We start from the raw sequence: 15,886 nt of genomic DNA on the forward strand, positions 1-15,886 counted from the left end.
TGCAAAAATGCATTCTGACACGCCCTGAAAGCATTTGCGCCCTGCGTTTTGCGCTCTGCACATGGACCGTCAAAATAGAGCCCTAAGTCTTGTTTACCATTGTCAAAACCCTCAAAAATTGCCATTTTTAATCATAAGAATGGAAATTTCTAAATAATATTGACCACATCCCCTGGAGCAACCAGTAAATATGTAAACCCACAATAACAAAAGACACCCAGTGAATGTTTATTGTGATCTTCACAAAGCAGACTGCAATATCCATGAGGCTATATGAAAAAATAATGGAATAAAGGTAGCTTGGAGAGCTTTTATAATCTGCTCAATGGGAAATGCTGACCCATTATTTTCCTCCAGGTCCCTCGTGTGCCCACTGGGCTGAGAAGGCCACGTGAGACTAGATCTTTGTTTCAATTGATCTAGCATAAAAAAATAAAGAGTTAATCTGTGGGCCTGAAATGAAACACTAAGTCTGAGGTCATCCTTCTTGCTCTCCAGAAACATATTAGACATTCTCATGCATGAGGCAATTCACATTTCTGTTTATAGAGAAGCACATGTGGACCAGAAAGAATGAAAATCATCGAATCACTCAGATCCGATTTTTCTTGCCTCCCCCCATCTGCTATATTTCTCTCTCCACCCTCTTCAAGAGGTCACCATCATCTTGATCCATCTTAAAATGATAGTCTCAGCTGTAACAGCACTCTGCCGACCAAACAGACTCGATTAAGTTATGCAAATTTATTAATTGAAATCCCAAACCGTCCTGACATTCCACTTGACCCTACCGGTTTATGGGAAGGATAAGCATTGCTCATGAAGGGTGGAAATGTGTTTTGCAATTTGCAAAAAGTTATTAAATGAGAAATGAGACTTGTAACATTCTGAATAAATCACTGCAGAAATGGATCATTTGAATATACTTTACAACATAAATAAAAAATTGTAGAATTGGCTAGTAACGCATTAAATGTGAAATTTTTAAGTCACATAAAAATCAGATTTATGGCAATATATGTGTATTTATATATTGTATTATGACATATGCAACATTAAAAAAATGGCCATTTACATATATATTTTAATTATAAATATGTGTGTTTATATATATCTAAACATTGCGACATTCTGCCAGCAATAGCATAAATGTGGTTTTTTAGATTGCAACTATGCAACTTATTTATAAGGAGAGTGCTAATTTTAGATAGTAATAATTTCTAAGAGACATCTCGTCAGCGGCCATTAGCCTGTCATTGAGCAGACCAAAGATGGTTGACATTGTCCATCTACAAGATGGTGATAGAGGCTGTGTAATAAGTTCCAAGAGGAGGAAAATACAGCATAATTTTAGACTACAGCTGATTAAATCATTGTAAAAGTAGTAAGTGATTTTCTAAGTCGATCTCTCTCTTTTGTATGCGGTAGTGCTGTGTTTTTACCATTATTGTAGTGTGTGGAGTGTGAGATGGGCCTCATCTTAAAGTCTTAAAAGTCTGGAGATGGCCATCTGTTTCTAATGAGTCTCCTCTTTTCGCTAATGCAGACTAGTTCAGTAAACAGAAAGAAAGAAGAAATGCCCACATGTGTTTAGCGTTTTTTCTTATCGCAAACACAACAGTAATCTGGTAGTGTTTATATTGCTTTGGCTTTTTCTGGTTAATTATTGTGATCTCCTGATTGCAACAGAGAAATACTGGGAAATCTCTGTAGACTGATGGCATTTCATGGCGTTCAGCCTTATAATCTTATAATGTCAGCAAAATCACCTCATACTAAAGCATTTTGTGACTTGGGGATTTAGTTTGATTTTCTTTTTTATTTATACAATTATGCTTCGGTTTACCCCACAGTCCAAGGAAATGTGGTACAGGTAAATAAGGTAGGCTAAATTGTCCGTAGTGTATGAGTTTGAATGAGTGTGTATGAATGTTTCCTAGAGATGGGAGATGGGAAGGGCATCCGCTGCGTAAAACATATGCTGGATATGTTCGCCGTTCATTCCGCTGTGGCGACCCCATATTTATAAAGGGACTGAGCCAAAAAGAAAATGAATGAATAAATATATACAATTATGCCGTCGAAATGTATGAGGAATATCACACTGCTACTTGTTTGATATTGCTCATACAGCTAATAATTTTGTACACATATAGGTAAATATTTGTAATTCCAATGACTTAAAAGAAATTATACGTAAACTGCCACTGAGGTGGTTTGGGGCTTTTGTGAAAAAGTGTAAAAGTCTGAGTGAAAACAAAATTTACATTTACTGTGCTTGAGAACATTGTTATTCTTTAGGTGAACAATTAATCCATGCATGATAACCTATTTTAACTCAGTTTGACACTTCAGCCACAATGTCTATAACCATGCCCTTCTTATCATTAGTTTGCTATGAGGGAATGATGCACAAAAGAAAGCCCTGCCTCCTATAACATTCCATTTAGAAGACAGTACATCAACAAACTGAGATAAAAAGAGTCTAATGTGAATAATGGGAGATGGAAATGCGTTTGCAGAATAAACTCTTACATAGCAAACATTTCACCCATGTGACTAAGCAGCTGTCTCTATAATTTGTTTACTGTTGGTTACTAGGTTACCAATACTACAGTCAGCCACTCTAACAACTTGATGAAAACACACCTGATTTACAATTTGTTAAACGAACTTTGAAAAAATAGACTTCATGTTTAAGATACATCTGGCTTTGACCCTAAAACACTGTAGCTAAGACCTAGAGAAGTGTGTTTCGTTGTTGTGGACATGAAAATACAAGGCTGTTTCTGCACCATGAAAATAAATACACTTTAAATTAGAGGTAAGGTAACTTTATTAATCTAAATGTGGAATTTTTATTGCAACATTATCATCATCAGGGATTTAACCGTTTAACACATACTGTAACAAAAGGCATCATAATACAACACACAGAACATAAAATGTCAGACCAGCTGACTTCATAGTCCATTACTCTTTAAAAATCATATTGCTTGTCCTGTTTTTTTTTTAAACCTGAAACACACAGGAGTCTTTGCCCTGATGGCAATAATTCAAAGGAGAAGGAGAGAGGATGTGTTGAATCAGCCATGATTCTTTCTGCCTTTATTATAACTCTCTCTCTGTAAATCTGTTCAAGGCTTGACATTATAGTACCCAACAGATTACCAGCTGTATTTACTATACTCTTTAAACACTTTTCTGAGCCTCAGTAGCATTAACGTACCATCAAGTACTACAAAAAAATAAAATAAAAAGGTGACCAAATTTTTCCTGGCACAGTCCAGTATCGCAGTTGTATTCATAGAATTCTTATTTTTATTTGTTTATTTATTTTTTTAAATGTGTCCAGTATTTTATTTTTCTTAAAAAAAAAAAAAACTTAATTGTTTAGTGCTGGTAGTAGTCTTCTGTGGTGAGAACTTCATTTGGCATCAGGCTGGTTCTATTGTCAATGATAGACAGTGTGGAGGACATTGAGTCACACGGGAAAGCTTTTTACCATAGTTATTATAGCAAGATAAAAACATACAGATACGTTAGAAGGTATGTTAAAAAAAACAGCAAAATGTCCTGAAATATTTTATGCCTTAACTAATCTTATTTATTTTCAGTGTAAAACATCTTAACAAAAAGTTATAACTATATTTACCATTTACACAAAATGCAGTCATAGAACTTTACATGCACTTTTAAATGGTGGGTTAAAATGATATGTTAAAACCTACATGTCATTATTGTTCACTGTGCTTACAGGACTACTGAGGAGGCCTTGGAAGCTCAAATTAGATATTTGGTTTTGGGCAAACACTGTAAGTGTACCACAAAAAATCACAACAAACTGAGCAATATCCAATCAGAGCAGAACCAATCAAAGGAGTGTAGAAAAGTGGAAAGGAGGAGTTTTTAGAAACTAGATGTTTGAACAAACCATCTAGACCAGGGGTCTCAAACTCGCGGCCCGCGGGCCATTTGCGGCCCTCAGTGCAATATTTTGTGGCCCGCGCCGACCGCTGTACTCTGACAGAATCAGCGGAGCGGGGAGAGAGAGCGCTTCCAGCTCCGCTGATTCTATCCGTACACAGCGGTCACTGGCATTCCCCGTCCGCCGTGTAAACAAAGGAGCGGGGATGCCGGTGACGTCACCACGCACCCCGCCCCTTTGTTAGACGCTGTGACGGGCGGGAAGAACCAAGGTAAGCTGTTCCCACCCCTGCCTGCCACTCAGCTACATCCTGCATCTTACAGGGCTCGAAATTGCGGCCATTTTGGTCGCATATGCGCCCGAAAATTAATCTATGCGACCTCATAATATATCTGGGCGCATTAGTGCGACTGCAGATAATGGTTGTAGTGCGACCTGTTTTGATTTTTTGTAAAAACGTGCTGAATCGCTCTTCTCTGCCGCTATATTGGTTCATATTAGCTGTCATTCACTCAAGGTATTGCGCTGTCAGATGACAGGGAAGGAGCTTTTATGACCACAGGAAATGCAAACGGCTGAAGAGTAAAAACTTAAAGCACACAGGTTTGCAAACCCCACCTAAAGTTGAGGCACAGATGAGAGCGATCATGACACGTCACGTGGTGAATAATGATCCGCCAGCTGAGATCAATCGAGTACGCGCTTCTTGGAGAAGGCACCCGAATCTCATGCGTTGCATTCACTGCGTGTTCAGCGCAAATGTCCGCTAAAAGTCAAATCTAATACTGTACATATCATCGCCAAAGAAGCTCGCCTTTACAAAGTTTACACTGAAACTGCGGCTCATAACAAACAGCGGTATTCCGCCGGTGGTCATCGCAAGAATCTTGCGCTGCCTGCTCATAAATTGGGTCGGCTGACTCGCCTGCTTTTCCACTAACACAGAAACATGAAGATCAGCTCAGACTGAACCTTTAAATTGACAAACTGAAACCAAAACTTTTAAAGAGTGATAGAAGTGAGACTTTTCTTTCTTTCTTTTGTCTATTCTTTTTTGAGGTGTATATTATTTTTATTTTTTATTTATTTACTGATGACTGCTTTGCAGCTTTCATCATTGAATTGAATGGTTTATTATAATTTTTTGTTTGTTTTGTAGCAGAAATATTATTTATTAAATTGACATGCATATAAAAACAGCAGTACAAAATCAATATTTCTTACTGCAATGCTTCATTTTTGTTTGATGCAAACTATACAATTATTTTTCATAAAGTAACAGACTTTTTATAGCAGATAACCTACATTCATGCACATTCAAGGCAGTATCATAATGAGAAATGGAATTCATTTTTTACTATTATTGTCATTTTCATCATCATTAATATTCTATAATTATTAAACATTCATTTTGGAATTATTGCACACAAATATCAATGTCTTCGCAGCATTAGTTAGATAGTTGTTTCTAGTTTTTGTTAGTCCTATTGATGTTGTTTTAAAATACAATAAATCCCTTAAAAAGCAATTTGCAGCGGTGCTCATTCATTTTTGGTGGGTGCTCCTAAATTTTTTCTGGTGCTCCTAAATTTATTTTGGTGCTCCTAAATATTTGAAGTTGGGAGCACCGGTGCTACCAAGTAAAAAAGTTAATTTCGAGCCCTGTCTTATATATATTATAGGTAGATACAGACTGGTACAGACTGATGTGACTGGAGTGGGGTGGGGGTGTTTTATTTATACATATATACGCCTTTTTTTTAGGTGAGGGAATGGAAGTTTTGAGTGAGTTCCCCCACTTTTTTCCCTAGGACTAGGCCTTTTTGGGAGCACATATTTGTGTGAGAAGTTTTTCTCCACCTTGAACTTCAATAAGTCAAAGTACAGGTCTAGACTTAATGATGATCATCTTCAAGCCATACTGAGGGTCTCAGCTGCTTCCGCTCTAAAGCCAAATGTGGTTCAGATTTGTGAGAAGAAGCGCTGTCAAGTCTCTGGCAGTAAGGAGTAGGCAAAAGATGCCATGTTCAGAAGAACTGTTCATAATCTTCACTCAATGTTCTATTAATGTTCAGGACACTTCATGTTCAGAAGAAATAATTAAAACTGTTAATAATGACATTTGAGGACTTTTTTTTTGTAAAATCCCTTATGCGGCCCAGCCTCACCCAGACTTTGCCTCCTGCGGCCCCCAGGTAAATTGAGTTTGAGACCCCTGATCTAGACACTGGCTACAACCAGACACTGGCTGTATCCGAAACCCCCTATATAAAAAAATCACTGTTTGAGGGAGCAGTCATTTCTATGGTTTTCTTAAAGCATAGTGACATTCTGAAGTGCACACAATCAATTCGATAATGCACTGAAATAATAAGTGTACAATCTGTGTACACGCAATAGCTAGACAATACTTTTAATGCACTGTGAGAGTTCTTGCGCTGATTGAATTTCCGTGGCTGACCAAAAAATGGCATCCACTGCAGGATCATATCGGTGTAAGTTTCTAAATACAATGTGTTATTTAATGAAAATTTTTATACATGAGAGATGTCAAATACTTTATTTAATTAGTAAAGACCCTGGTATACTTCAAATTAAATTGAATGACGAACTGAAATTATAATTTCTAACAAAATCCAGCCAAATCAGTGTATGTTTGTGGCAAATAGAAAACAATGTAAAGCCACCATAGTTGTATTTAGCAGGATACATTTACAACCCAGTCTACTGCAGCACAGAGTGTTCGAAAACAGTATACTGTCAGCCTTGTAGAACTTCTTTTTGCACTCAAACAAAAAATGAGTTTGTTTGAATACTGGGGCCTTATAAGACAGTTCGCTAAGTGGTAAATAACTATTACAGGGATTGACAATGTACAATACTTCACAGGAATTCGTAACTTTTTAATTTGGTGGCTAATTCGAATTTGTGTGATCTCATCCATACATTTTAGTATGATTTGCTCATCCCCCAATAATGCTTGAGTTTAGGGGTGGGATTTGATGCCATGCTTCCTTTTAAAAATCTTACATTTTTGTACAACTGACTTCGTATTAGTCCCACTAAACTGTCAAAACATAAAATATTTATGTTTCCTTGTGAGATCTGGATCTGACAAAGAAGCATGCACTCTGTCTGAGGGATTTATCAATCAACAAATCAAAAACAAAACAACAACCCTTCAGGTGCACTTGAGTACTCAAATTCAAATTCGTTCACTCCTTTAAGTGGACTATATTAATGTGTGAATGTATAGGAAATAATGAATAAAGATACAGGGGACGATTTTATAAATACAGCAACTGAGAAAGGAGGCAACTCTGCAATTCATATTATAACTAAATTAAAGTGCTTCTGACCTTGCATAGACACCTACAAAACAAAACCAGGAACCCTTTAAAGAATTAGTTCAGTGGTTCAACTATAATCATACAATAGTCCAAGAACACTTGTGCATCAAAACAATTTGAAAAAGATTACTTAATTTGTCTACATCTTCTCTTCTGTGACAGGTCAGGGTGCACATTTACTATTAGCAGGATAACGTATTGCCATTGGATTCTTCACACTGTGCCCTGATTTGAAAGACATTGGTTGCTAAGTCATTTTTAATTTTTTAATTTTATTTATTTTTTTTGCTAAACAAACGTTTTCTTTGAACTTTATATGAATACAGTTGAACCACTAAGGTAAACTCAAAAAGTTGACAACTCTTAAGTATTTTTTGGGACAACTTAATTGATTTCTGAACAATCAACTTAAATTTGTAAAGATTAATCAATTAACTTAATTCCTTTATGTTGTCCCAACACAAATCGAATATGTGGAACCCAGCATTTTTTACAGCGTGGAATCTTTTGATAAGGTTTTTGGTTCCTATTTTGGACCACTGCTGTTTTTGAAGGATGAGACCTCTTGAAGAGAACTTGATGAGAACTCTTGAATTTCATCTAAAATATCTGAACTTTTGTTCCAAAGAACAAAGGTCTCAGGGGATTGGAACAACATTAGGGTAATTGATTAATACATTAATTGAATATAACTTTCAATTTTGAGTGAACTAACCCTTCAAAATAGCCTAATATTTAAACCATGTATGATTTGACTATACATATTTGAAAAATATCACATTTGTTGTTTCATGTTTCACTACTGTTTCCATTATAAATCCCATCTCAGCAGCTGTTGCTGATCCACATGAACTGTGATTTATGGCCTGTCTGGTTCTGAAAGATCTCAACGTCTACCTTCACGAGTTCACACTTGCATTCGTTTAAGTATAAAGCGTATTTGGCGTGCTGTCCGGGGGGAGGGCTCTGAGCTCGAGGAGACACCCCAACTCGAGTTATTCCCCTTATAAGGAAACAAAGAGGAGTTGGGATTCGAGCGAAGTATCTAGCCCGGCCCCAGAGCGCTCCCCCCGGGAATGAAATGCAAGAGGTGAGGTGACGGGGTGGTGGAGGGATGCTGAAGTCGTGAGATGCTGCAGGTAAGACAGCTTGGTATATATAGGTGTTGCTCAGAAACTGATTTGATGATGGGATAATTGTCAATGACGTATTCGATACTGAAACTTCTGCGCATGCTCCTCCCGAAATTTGTTTAAAAACATCACTTCACGAGTTCACACTTGCATTCGTTTAAGTATAAAGCGTATTTGGCGTGCTGTCCGGGGGGAGGGCTCTGAGCTCGAGGAGACACCCCAACTCGAGTTATTCCCCTTATAAGGAAACAAAGAGGAGTTGGGATTCGAGCGAAGTATCTAGCCCGGCCCCAGAGCGCTCCCCAAAAAATGCTATTTATTACAGGACAGCAGCCGGACAATGTGCAAGCCCCCAAAAATTTGCTGATCTTAAAAATTTGGAGGGGTGCTGTTGAGTTATAAGGTATGTGTTTCGGGAGGAAGCAGTTGCTGTGTTGATAGTGGTGCATGATGAATGTCTCTAGCAAGAGTGTCTGCTCCCACAGGAGACGGGCGTCTTCCGTGGGAGTGGTCACTGCATTAGCAATGTTGTGTGTTAAAGTATGCATCCCCGTAATAGCTGTCACTGTGCTGACAGTGGTGTATGATGAGGTATGAGTCTCTCATAGGAGTGGTTACTGCGCTTGCAGTGCTGCGTAAGGTGTACGTCTCCCGTAGGAGCAGTCACTGCGCTTGCAGTGGTGCATGATTATAAGGTGTACGTCTCCCGTAGGAGCGGTCACTGTACTAACAGTGGTGCATAATAGTAAGGTGTGTGTCTCCTGTATGAGGTATGAGTGGTTACTGCCCTAGAGGCAGTGTGTAATAAGGTGTATGTCTCCTGTAGGAGCAGTCGCTGCGCTTGCAGTGGTGCATAATTATAAGATGTGCGTCTCCCGTAGGAGCAGTCACTGCATTTGCAGTGGTGCATAATTATGAGGTGTACGTCTCCCGTAGGAGCGGTCACTGTACTAACAGTGGTGCATGATAATAAAGTGTGTGTCTCCTGTATGGGGTATGAGTGGTCACTGCCCTAGAGGCAGTGTGTAATAAGGTGTACATCTCCCGTAGGAGCAGTCACTGCGCTTGCAGTGGTGCATAATTATAAGGTGTACGTCTCCCGTAGGAGCAGTCACTGCACTTGCAGTGGTGCATAGTTATGAGGTGTACGTCTCCCGTAGGAGCAGTCACTGCGCTTGCAGTGGTGCATAATTATAAGGTGTACGTCTCCCGTAGGAGCGGTTACTGTACTAACAGTGGTGCATAACAGTAAGGTGTGTGTCTCCTGAATGAGGTATGAGTGGTCACTGCCCTAGAGGCAGTTTGTAATAAGGTGTACGTCTCCCGTAGGAGCAGTCACTGCGCATGCAGTGGTGCATAATTATAAGATGTGCGTCTCCCGTGAGAGCGGTCACTGCATTTGCAATGGTGCATAATTAAGAAGTGTACGTCTCCCGTAGGAGCGGTCACTGTACTAACAGTGGTGCATGATAATAAGGTGTGTGTCTCCTGTATGGGGTATGAGTGGTCACTGCCCTAGCGGCAGTGTGTAATAAGGTGTACATCACCCGCAGGAGCAGTCACTGCGTAATTATAAGGTGTGCGTCTCCCGTAGGAGCAGTCACTGCGCTTGCACGTCTCCCATAGGAGCGGTCAACTGCACTTGCGGTGATGCATAATTATAAGGTGTACGTCTCCCATAGGAGCGGTCACTGCACTTGCGGTGATGCATAATTATAAGGTGTACGTCTCCCATAGGAGCGGTCACTGCATTAGCGGTGGTGCATAATAAGATATGCGTCTCCCGTAGGAGTGGTCATTGCACTAGCAGTAGTGTATAATCAAGTGTGTGTCTCCCGTAGGAGCGGTCACTGCACTTGCAGTGGTGCATAATAAAGTGTACGTCTCCAGTAGGAGCGGTTACTACACTTGTAGTGGTGCATAATAATCAGGTGGGCTTCCCCGGTGTGAGCGGTCGCTGGACTAGCAGTGATGCTTGATGAGGTGTACGTCTCTAGTGGTAGCTGTCACTGCACTTGCGGTGGCACATGATAAATAAGGTGTGCGTCTCCAGTGAGAGCGGTCACTGCGTTAGCAGTGGTGCATGATAATGATGTGTACGTCTACCATAGGAGCAGTCACTGCGCTTGCAGTGGAGCATAATAAGGCGTGTGCCTAGAGTGGAAGCAGCCACTGTGCTTGCAGTAGTACGTAATAGGGTGTGCATCCCCAATGAGATCGGTCGCTGTGCAGCAGCAACCTTATAATAGAACTCCTTGAAGGGGTTAATGACCAGGGTTAGGAAAGGTTTAGAGGTTGAAATGGTAAAAAAGGGGGCGACGATAGCGCATTTCCACTGACTTTTAGGTTTAATTTCTGTGGAAAACTTAATTGATAGGATTAAAGGAACTTAAGGTAGTGCAAGGAGCGTTGAGCAGTACCTGAAGTTTTGAATGAAGTTCCATGGTTTATACTGAGTGCAATTGCGACTTGAAATCGCAGTGAAAATAGATGGGGTAAGCTAGTAATGGGATTCTGGATGATTTCTGAGCTGAAGTTGCTTATCAGCTTGGTGTTAATATTACTCCAGAATTACTTATCAAATTTATTTAATTAAGCAATTTATTTTATAGACGCGTGTTGTCTATGTAAACGTTAATAACGTACTTAAGTTTATACATGTTAAGTACCTAGACGATGGATCTAAGGAATATAGTCTATACGTGGCCCAGGATCACAGGTGGGAGGAAAAGAGAAGAGGGGCTGCCGGCGTTAGTGACATCAGCGGAGGCAGCCTCACGCTGGCAATTACGTCGGGGCCTGACAGAAAAATCAGGGACTAGAGCCGTTTGCGGAGGCATGCTCACGCTACTGATGAACCTAGAATCACAGGTGGGAGGAAAAGAGAAGAGAGGCTGCCGGCGTAAGTGACGTCAGCGGAGGCAGCCTCACGCTGGCACTTACGTCGGGGTCTGACAGAAAATTAGGGACTAGAGCCATTTGCGGAGGCATGCTCACGCTACTTATGACCCTAGAATCACAGGTGGGAGGGAAAGAGAAGAGGGACTACCGGCGTAAGTGACGTCAGCGGAGGCAGCCTCACGCTGGCACTTACGTCGGGGCCCGACAGAAAGTTGGGGATTAGAGCTGTTTGCGGAGGCGTGCTCACGCTATTGATGACCCTAGAATCACAGGTGGGAGGAAAAGAGAAGAGGGGCTGCCGGCGTAAGTGACGTCAGCGGAGGCGGCCTCACGCTGGCACTTACGTCGGGGTCTGACAGAAATTTAAGGACTAGAGCCATTCGCGGAGGCGTGCTCATGCTACTGATGACCCTAGAATCACAGGTGGGAGGGAAAGAGAAGAGGGACTGCCGGCGTAAGTGACGTCAGCGGAGGCAGCCTCACGCTGGCACTTACGTCGGGGCCCGACAGAAAGTTGGGGATTAGAGCCGTTTGCGGAGGCATGCTCGCGCTACTGATGACCCTAGAATCACAGGTGGAAGGAAAAGAGAAGAGAGAAGGGGCTGCCGGCGTTGGTGACATCAGTGGAGGCGGCCTCACGCTGGAACTTGCATCAGGGCCTGAACAAACCTGGTTAATCTGCAAGCGGCATGAAGGAAGACTCCGCTTGTTAAGTGGTGACCTATTGGTGATGCAAGTAATACTGTTTCCGGGTCCAAGCCGCCACTCATTTGAGTTGAGAAATTTCTTCGTTTATGATCACTTTAAATCCTCATCACACAATAAAGTTAATTTTATACAATAAAGTTAATTTTATACAAAATCAGTGTACACAAGCATTGCTTGCTGCATAACAATTACCAAAAACAATAAGCAATTTATAATTTTTTTTTTTTTTTATCACTTTCTGCCCGTCAGATATAAGGTGTGGACGTATGTATAGGGTATATGCTGAACTACTGCTTTTCCCATGCTGATACACTTCCAGTGACCTGTTATTGTGAACTTTCTCCGTTTGTACAGTTCCTTATACAGCGTCGATGTTATAATGTCATTAAAATACATTCAGTTAAATTAACTTTAGCATTTATTTGGTTGCTCAAGCGTAAAATTAGACAGAAGCTGTTTACTCGCACGCGGTCGTCAGAATCGGCAGGCTAACGCATAAGCTCCATTAAACATACTGGGGTCACATAAATGCTCATATTATAAAGATATGGCGATATCACTCAGCTAGTGGAAATCGCTCATTTTAAAGAAAACAGACCTTAAACTCACTGGCTTGCATTGGCATTCGATTCGCCCGAAGTGCTTAGCCCAGGTTACTGGGAAATTAAGAGTCCTATTAGCATGCTTTGGCATATACCCCGTTGTGATAATGATTTCGAAAGTAATAAATTGCTTTGTAACATTTCATGAGTCTCCCCATGCAGTAGGTTAAGAAATTATTTGTTTATGATCAATTTTAAACATATTACACGATAAGTTAGTTTTATACAGAGTCATGTTGTACACAACCATTTTTGGGCTTGCTGCATAACAAATACCAAACTTTTAACAATTTATAATTAATCACTTGCATCATGTATGAGGCATAGACATATATATTGTGATCATGATTTTCGAAAGTAATAAATCGCTTTGTAAACGTTATAATTACCATTTCATGGGTCTCCCCATGCAGTTGAATAGAGCGCTTGGACCCGGAAGCCGCCTCGCGTGACGTCACACTCACGAGCGGACTGGCTTGTTTTTCCTAAATTTGGGGCGCCGAGAGCAGTGATTGCGGGCGCTACTAAGTGGAAATGTTCCGTGCGTGGGGGGTGGATAAGCCCGCAGCGGAGACTTGCTCACGCTGTCATGGCGAATTGGCCGATGGTGGCGCTTCGCCTGTAGAGCGGTGGCCTGGCACTCGCTTGATCTGGGCCGGTGGTTTCCAACTGGGGAGCGGCTCAGGTTTGTTGCCGGTGTCTGAAAGAGCGGCGGCGTGGTGGGCCTAAGTTAAGACCGCGGACTCTGTTGATATGCTCTGCCGAGTGTTGATGCGCTGGACGTCGGCTTGGAGTTTGCAAGAGGAGCCGTGTCATCCTCATGGAAATTTGCTGTTTGGACGAGGCTACAGCGATTGGATGTGCCAATGCTGAAGTCGTGAGATGCTGCAGGTAAGACAGCTTGGTATATATAGGCGTTGCTCAGAAACTGATTTGATGATGGGATAATTGTCAATGACGTATTCGATACTGAAACTTCTGCGCATGCTCCTCCCGAAATTTGTTTAAAAACATCACTCTGTGAATATTGACTCGTGTGCTGCTGGTGACCTGTGGACTCAACATGTCTAAACCAGCCCTGACAAACATGTAATCAACAAATCTGGTCAGGTCCGATATATATATATATATATATATATATATATATATATATATATATATATATATATATATATATATATATATATATATATGACTTTGTGGGTCTGATAGCTATCAAGCACATTTCAGCTTGATAAAAACACCTTCACTGTATCTGTTTACACATTGATATGAGTGCAGGGTAGCTATGGATACAGTGGATGTAACAATAAATCTTCAGTGTTTGTTTCTACATATTTGCTGTATTATGTTTATGCTTTATTATTATATTGCATCATGTCATGTGCGGGTCAACATTTCAAGATTAGAAAGATGCTACAAATTCAACAAGCAACTCGCTGTAAGAAAAGAAGAAAACAATACACAGAATGAGCAAAAATATACATTAATAACATAGAAAATGTGTATTAAAACATATTTATGATCTCTTATGCTAAACATATGTTAATCAGTTATACATGCAGCCTAAAATAAATAAGTTTATCAGCAGACTTGTATTATAATCAGATTCATATGGCCTTTTTATGATTATAGATTTCAGTGAAGGGGCAGAAAATGTTTCAATGTGATTGAAAAAATACTTGTTAGTGTTTTGGAAGATTAATACATTTCTTATGGGTTTGGAATTAGTCATAAATCATGGATGTTGAGTAAATTATGACACTGAACATTTTGAGCTAACCGAACTAACCGTTTTGAATTTCCATTGTTGTATTATTTAAATCTTCTTTATTACAAGCTCAGGACATTCACACATCCATAGAGCTTTTTGTTTTCACTTCAAAATATACCCCTCAAAATATCAAAAATTAGTAAAGTAATGAAAGCAGTAATTCATAGAGCTTCTGAATTCAAGTAAATGTCTGTACAAGTAAATGAACTGCATTTTAATACATGTCTTCAAATAAGATAATATATCATGTCATTGACCATATGTTTCAGTTTCAAACAATAAGCCCTCACAGAGGCTTGTCTCTAGAGAACTGTTATCGGTGGTAAACAGCGCCCTCTTAAGGTTACTAAATCACCATCATGATGCAAAATAATAATAATAATAATAATATTGAGCCAGCTGCCAGACCCAAGAGAACCAACACGAGCAAATAACATATACATGATAGTTTTTCATTCTAGATACATAAAGTAACAAAAAATATATTTCATTTTCATGCATGATATGCAGACAGATCTCATGTGAATACTGTTATGATGTTCAGGTGTGATGTGAGAGAAGAGAGACTTGCAGTTTGACTTCGCTTAATTAAACATGCAATGGAGTTTTTTTCTCTTTTTTTTTAACAGACATTTCCCTTTGATTTCCCTCGATCTTAATTAGTCACTCACACAAAAAGGATGTGTTTCTTTTGGAGGATTCATGAAATCTCCACATGTAAGTGGATTGACACTTCCAGATGCTACAATTACAAAACACGCACAGTTTTCCTTAAAGTCCCTGTGAACCGGAAGTAGCTGGACTTTAATTTTAGTATGTTGATGTGCTTCCAAATGAAATGGAATATATCTATGTGTAATATTAAGCAAGGGTAGAGCTTTTTTTCTGCATCTTTTCCTTGTATAGTAAGAGGGGCATGGTTAAGAATATTGTGGCTGAAGAAATCAAACTGATGTCAACAGAAAACGATCACCGCTCCAAATCAAATGCAGAAGCAAAATGGTAAAAATTTAATAGAAGATTATCGAAACAATTTTTTTTTTCAGTGGATTAACTCCATGGATTAGCAAACATTGTAGTGAATATTGATTTTATTCAGACTTTAAAATTTTTTTAAATGTCATGAATCAGAAGTTTTGATAGTGTTTTCTTCCATATTGTGACATATCAATTGAATCCGTTTCTTAAACAAGAAAAACATTTTTTGGGGGTTATTTCTATCGGCTTGATCCAGTTTGTCTGTTCTCTTCTGACCTCAAAGCATCTTCCATGCACAGAACTGATACTCATTGGATATTTTCTCTTTTGCCTACGTATAAACATGTGACATCAAAATCGTAGTAGATCAGCCGTTTCTGAAATACATTGTTAACAATTTCCTGTAAAATACAGTAACTTACTGGCAGCAGTACATCAGTACTCTACTGTAAATCAATTACAGCAAAAATAATGTATTTACATATACAGCATCACTTATCTTGCTGTATATG

Source organism: Danio rerio, chromosome 9 (genome assembly GCF_052040795.2).
Source record: "Danio rerio strain M-AB ecotype USA chromosome 9, GRCz13ab, whole genome shotgun sequence".
NCBI classification, from domain to species: Eukaryota; Metazoa; Chordata; class Actinopteri; order Cypriniformes; family Danionidae; genus Danio; species Danio rerio.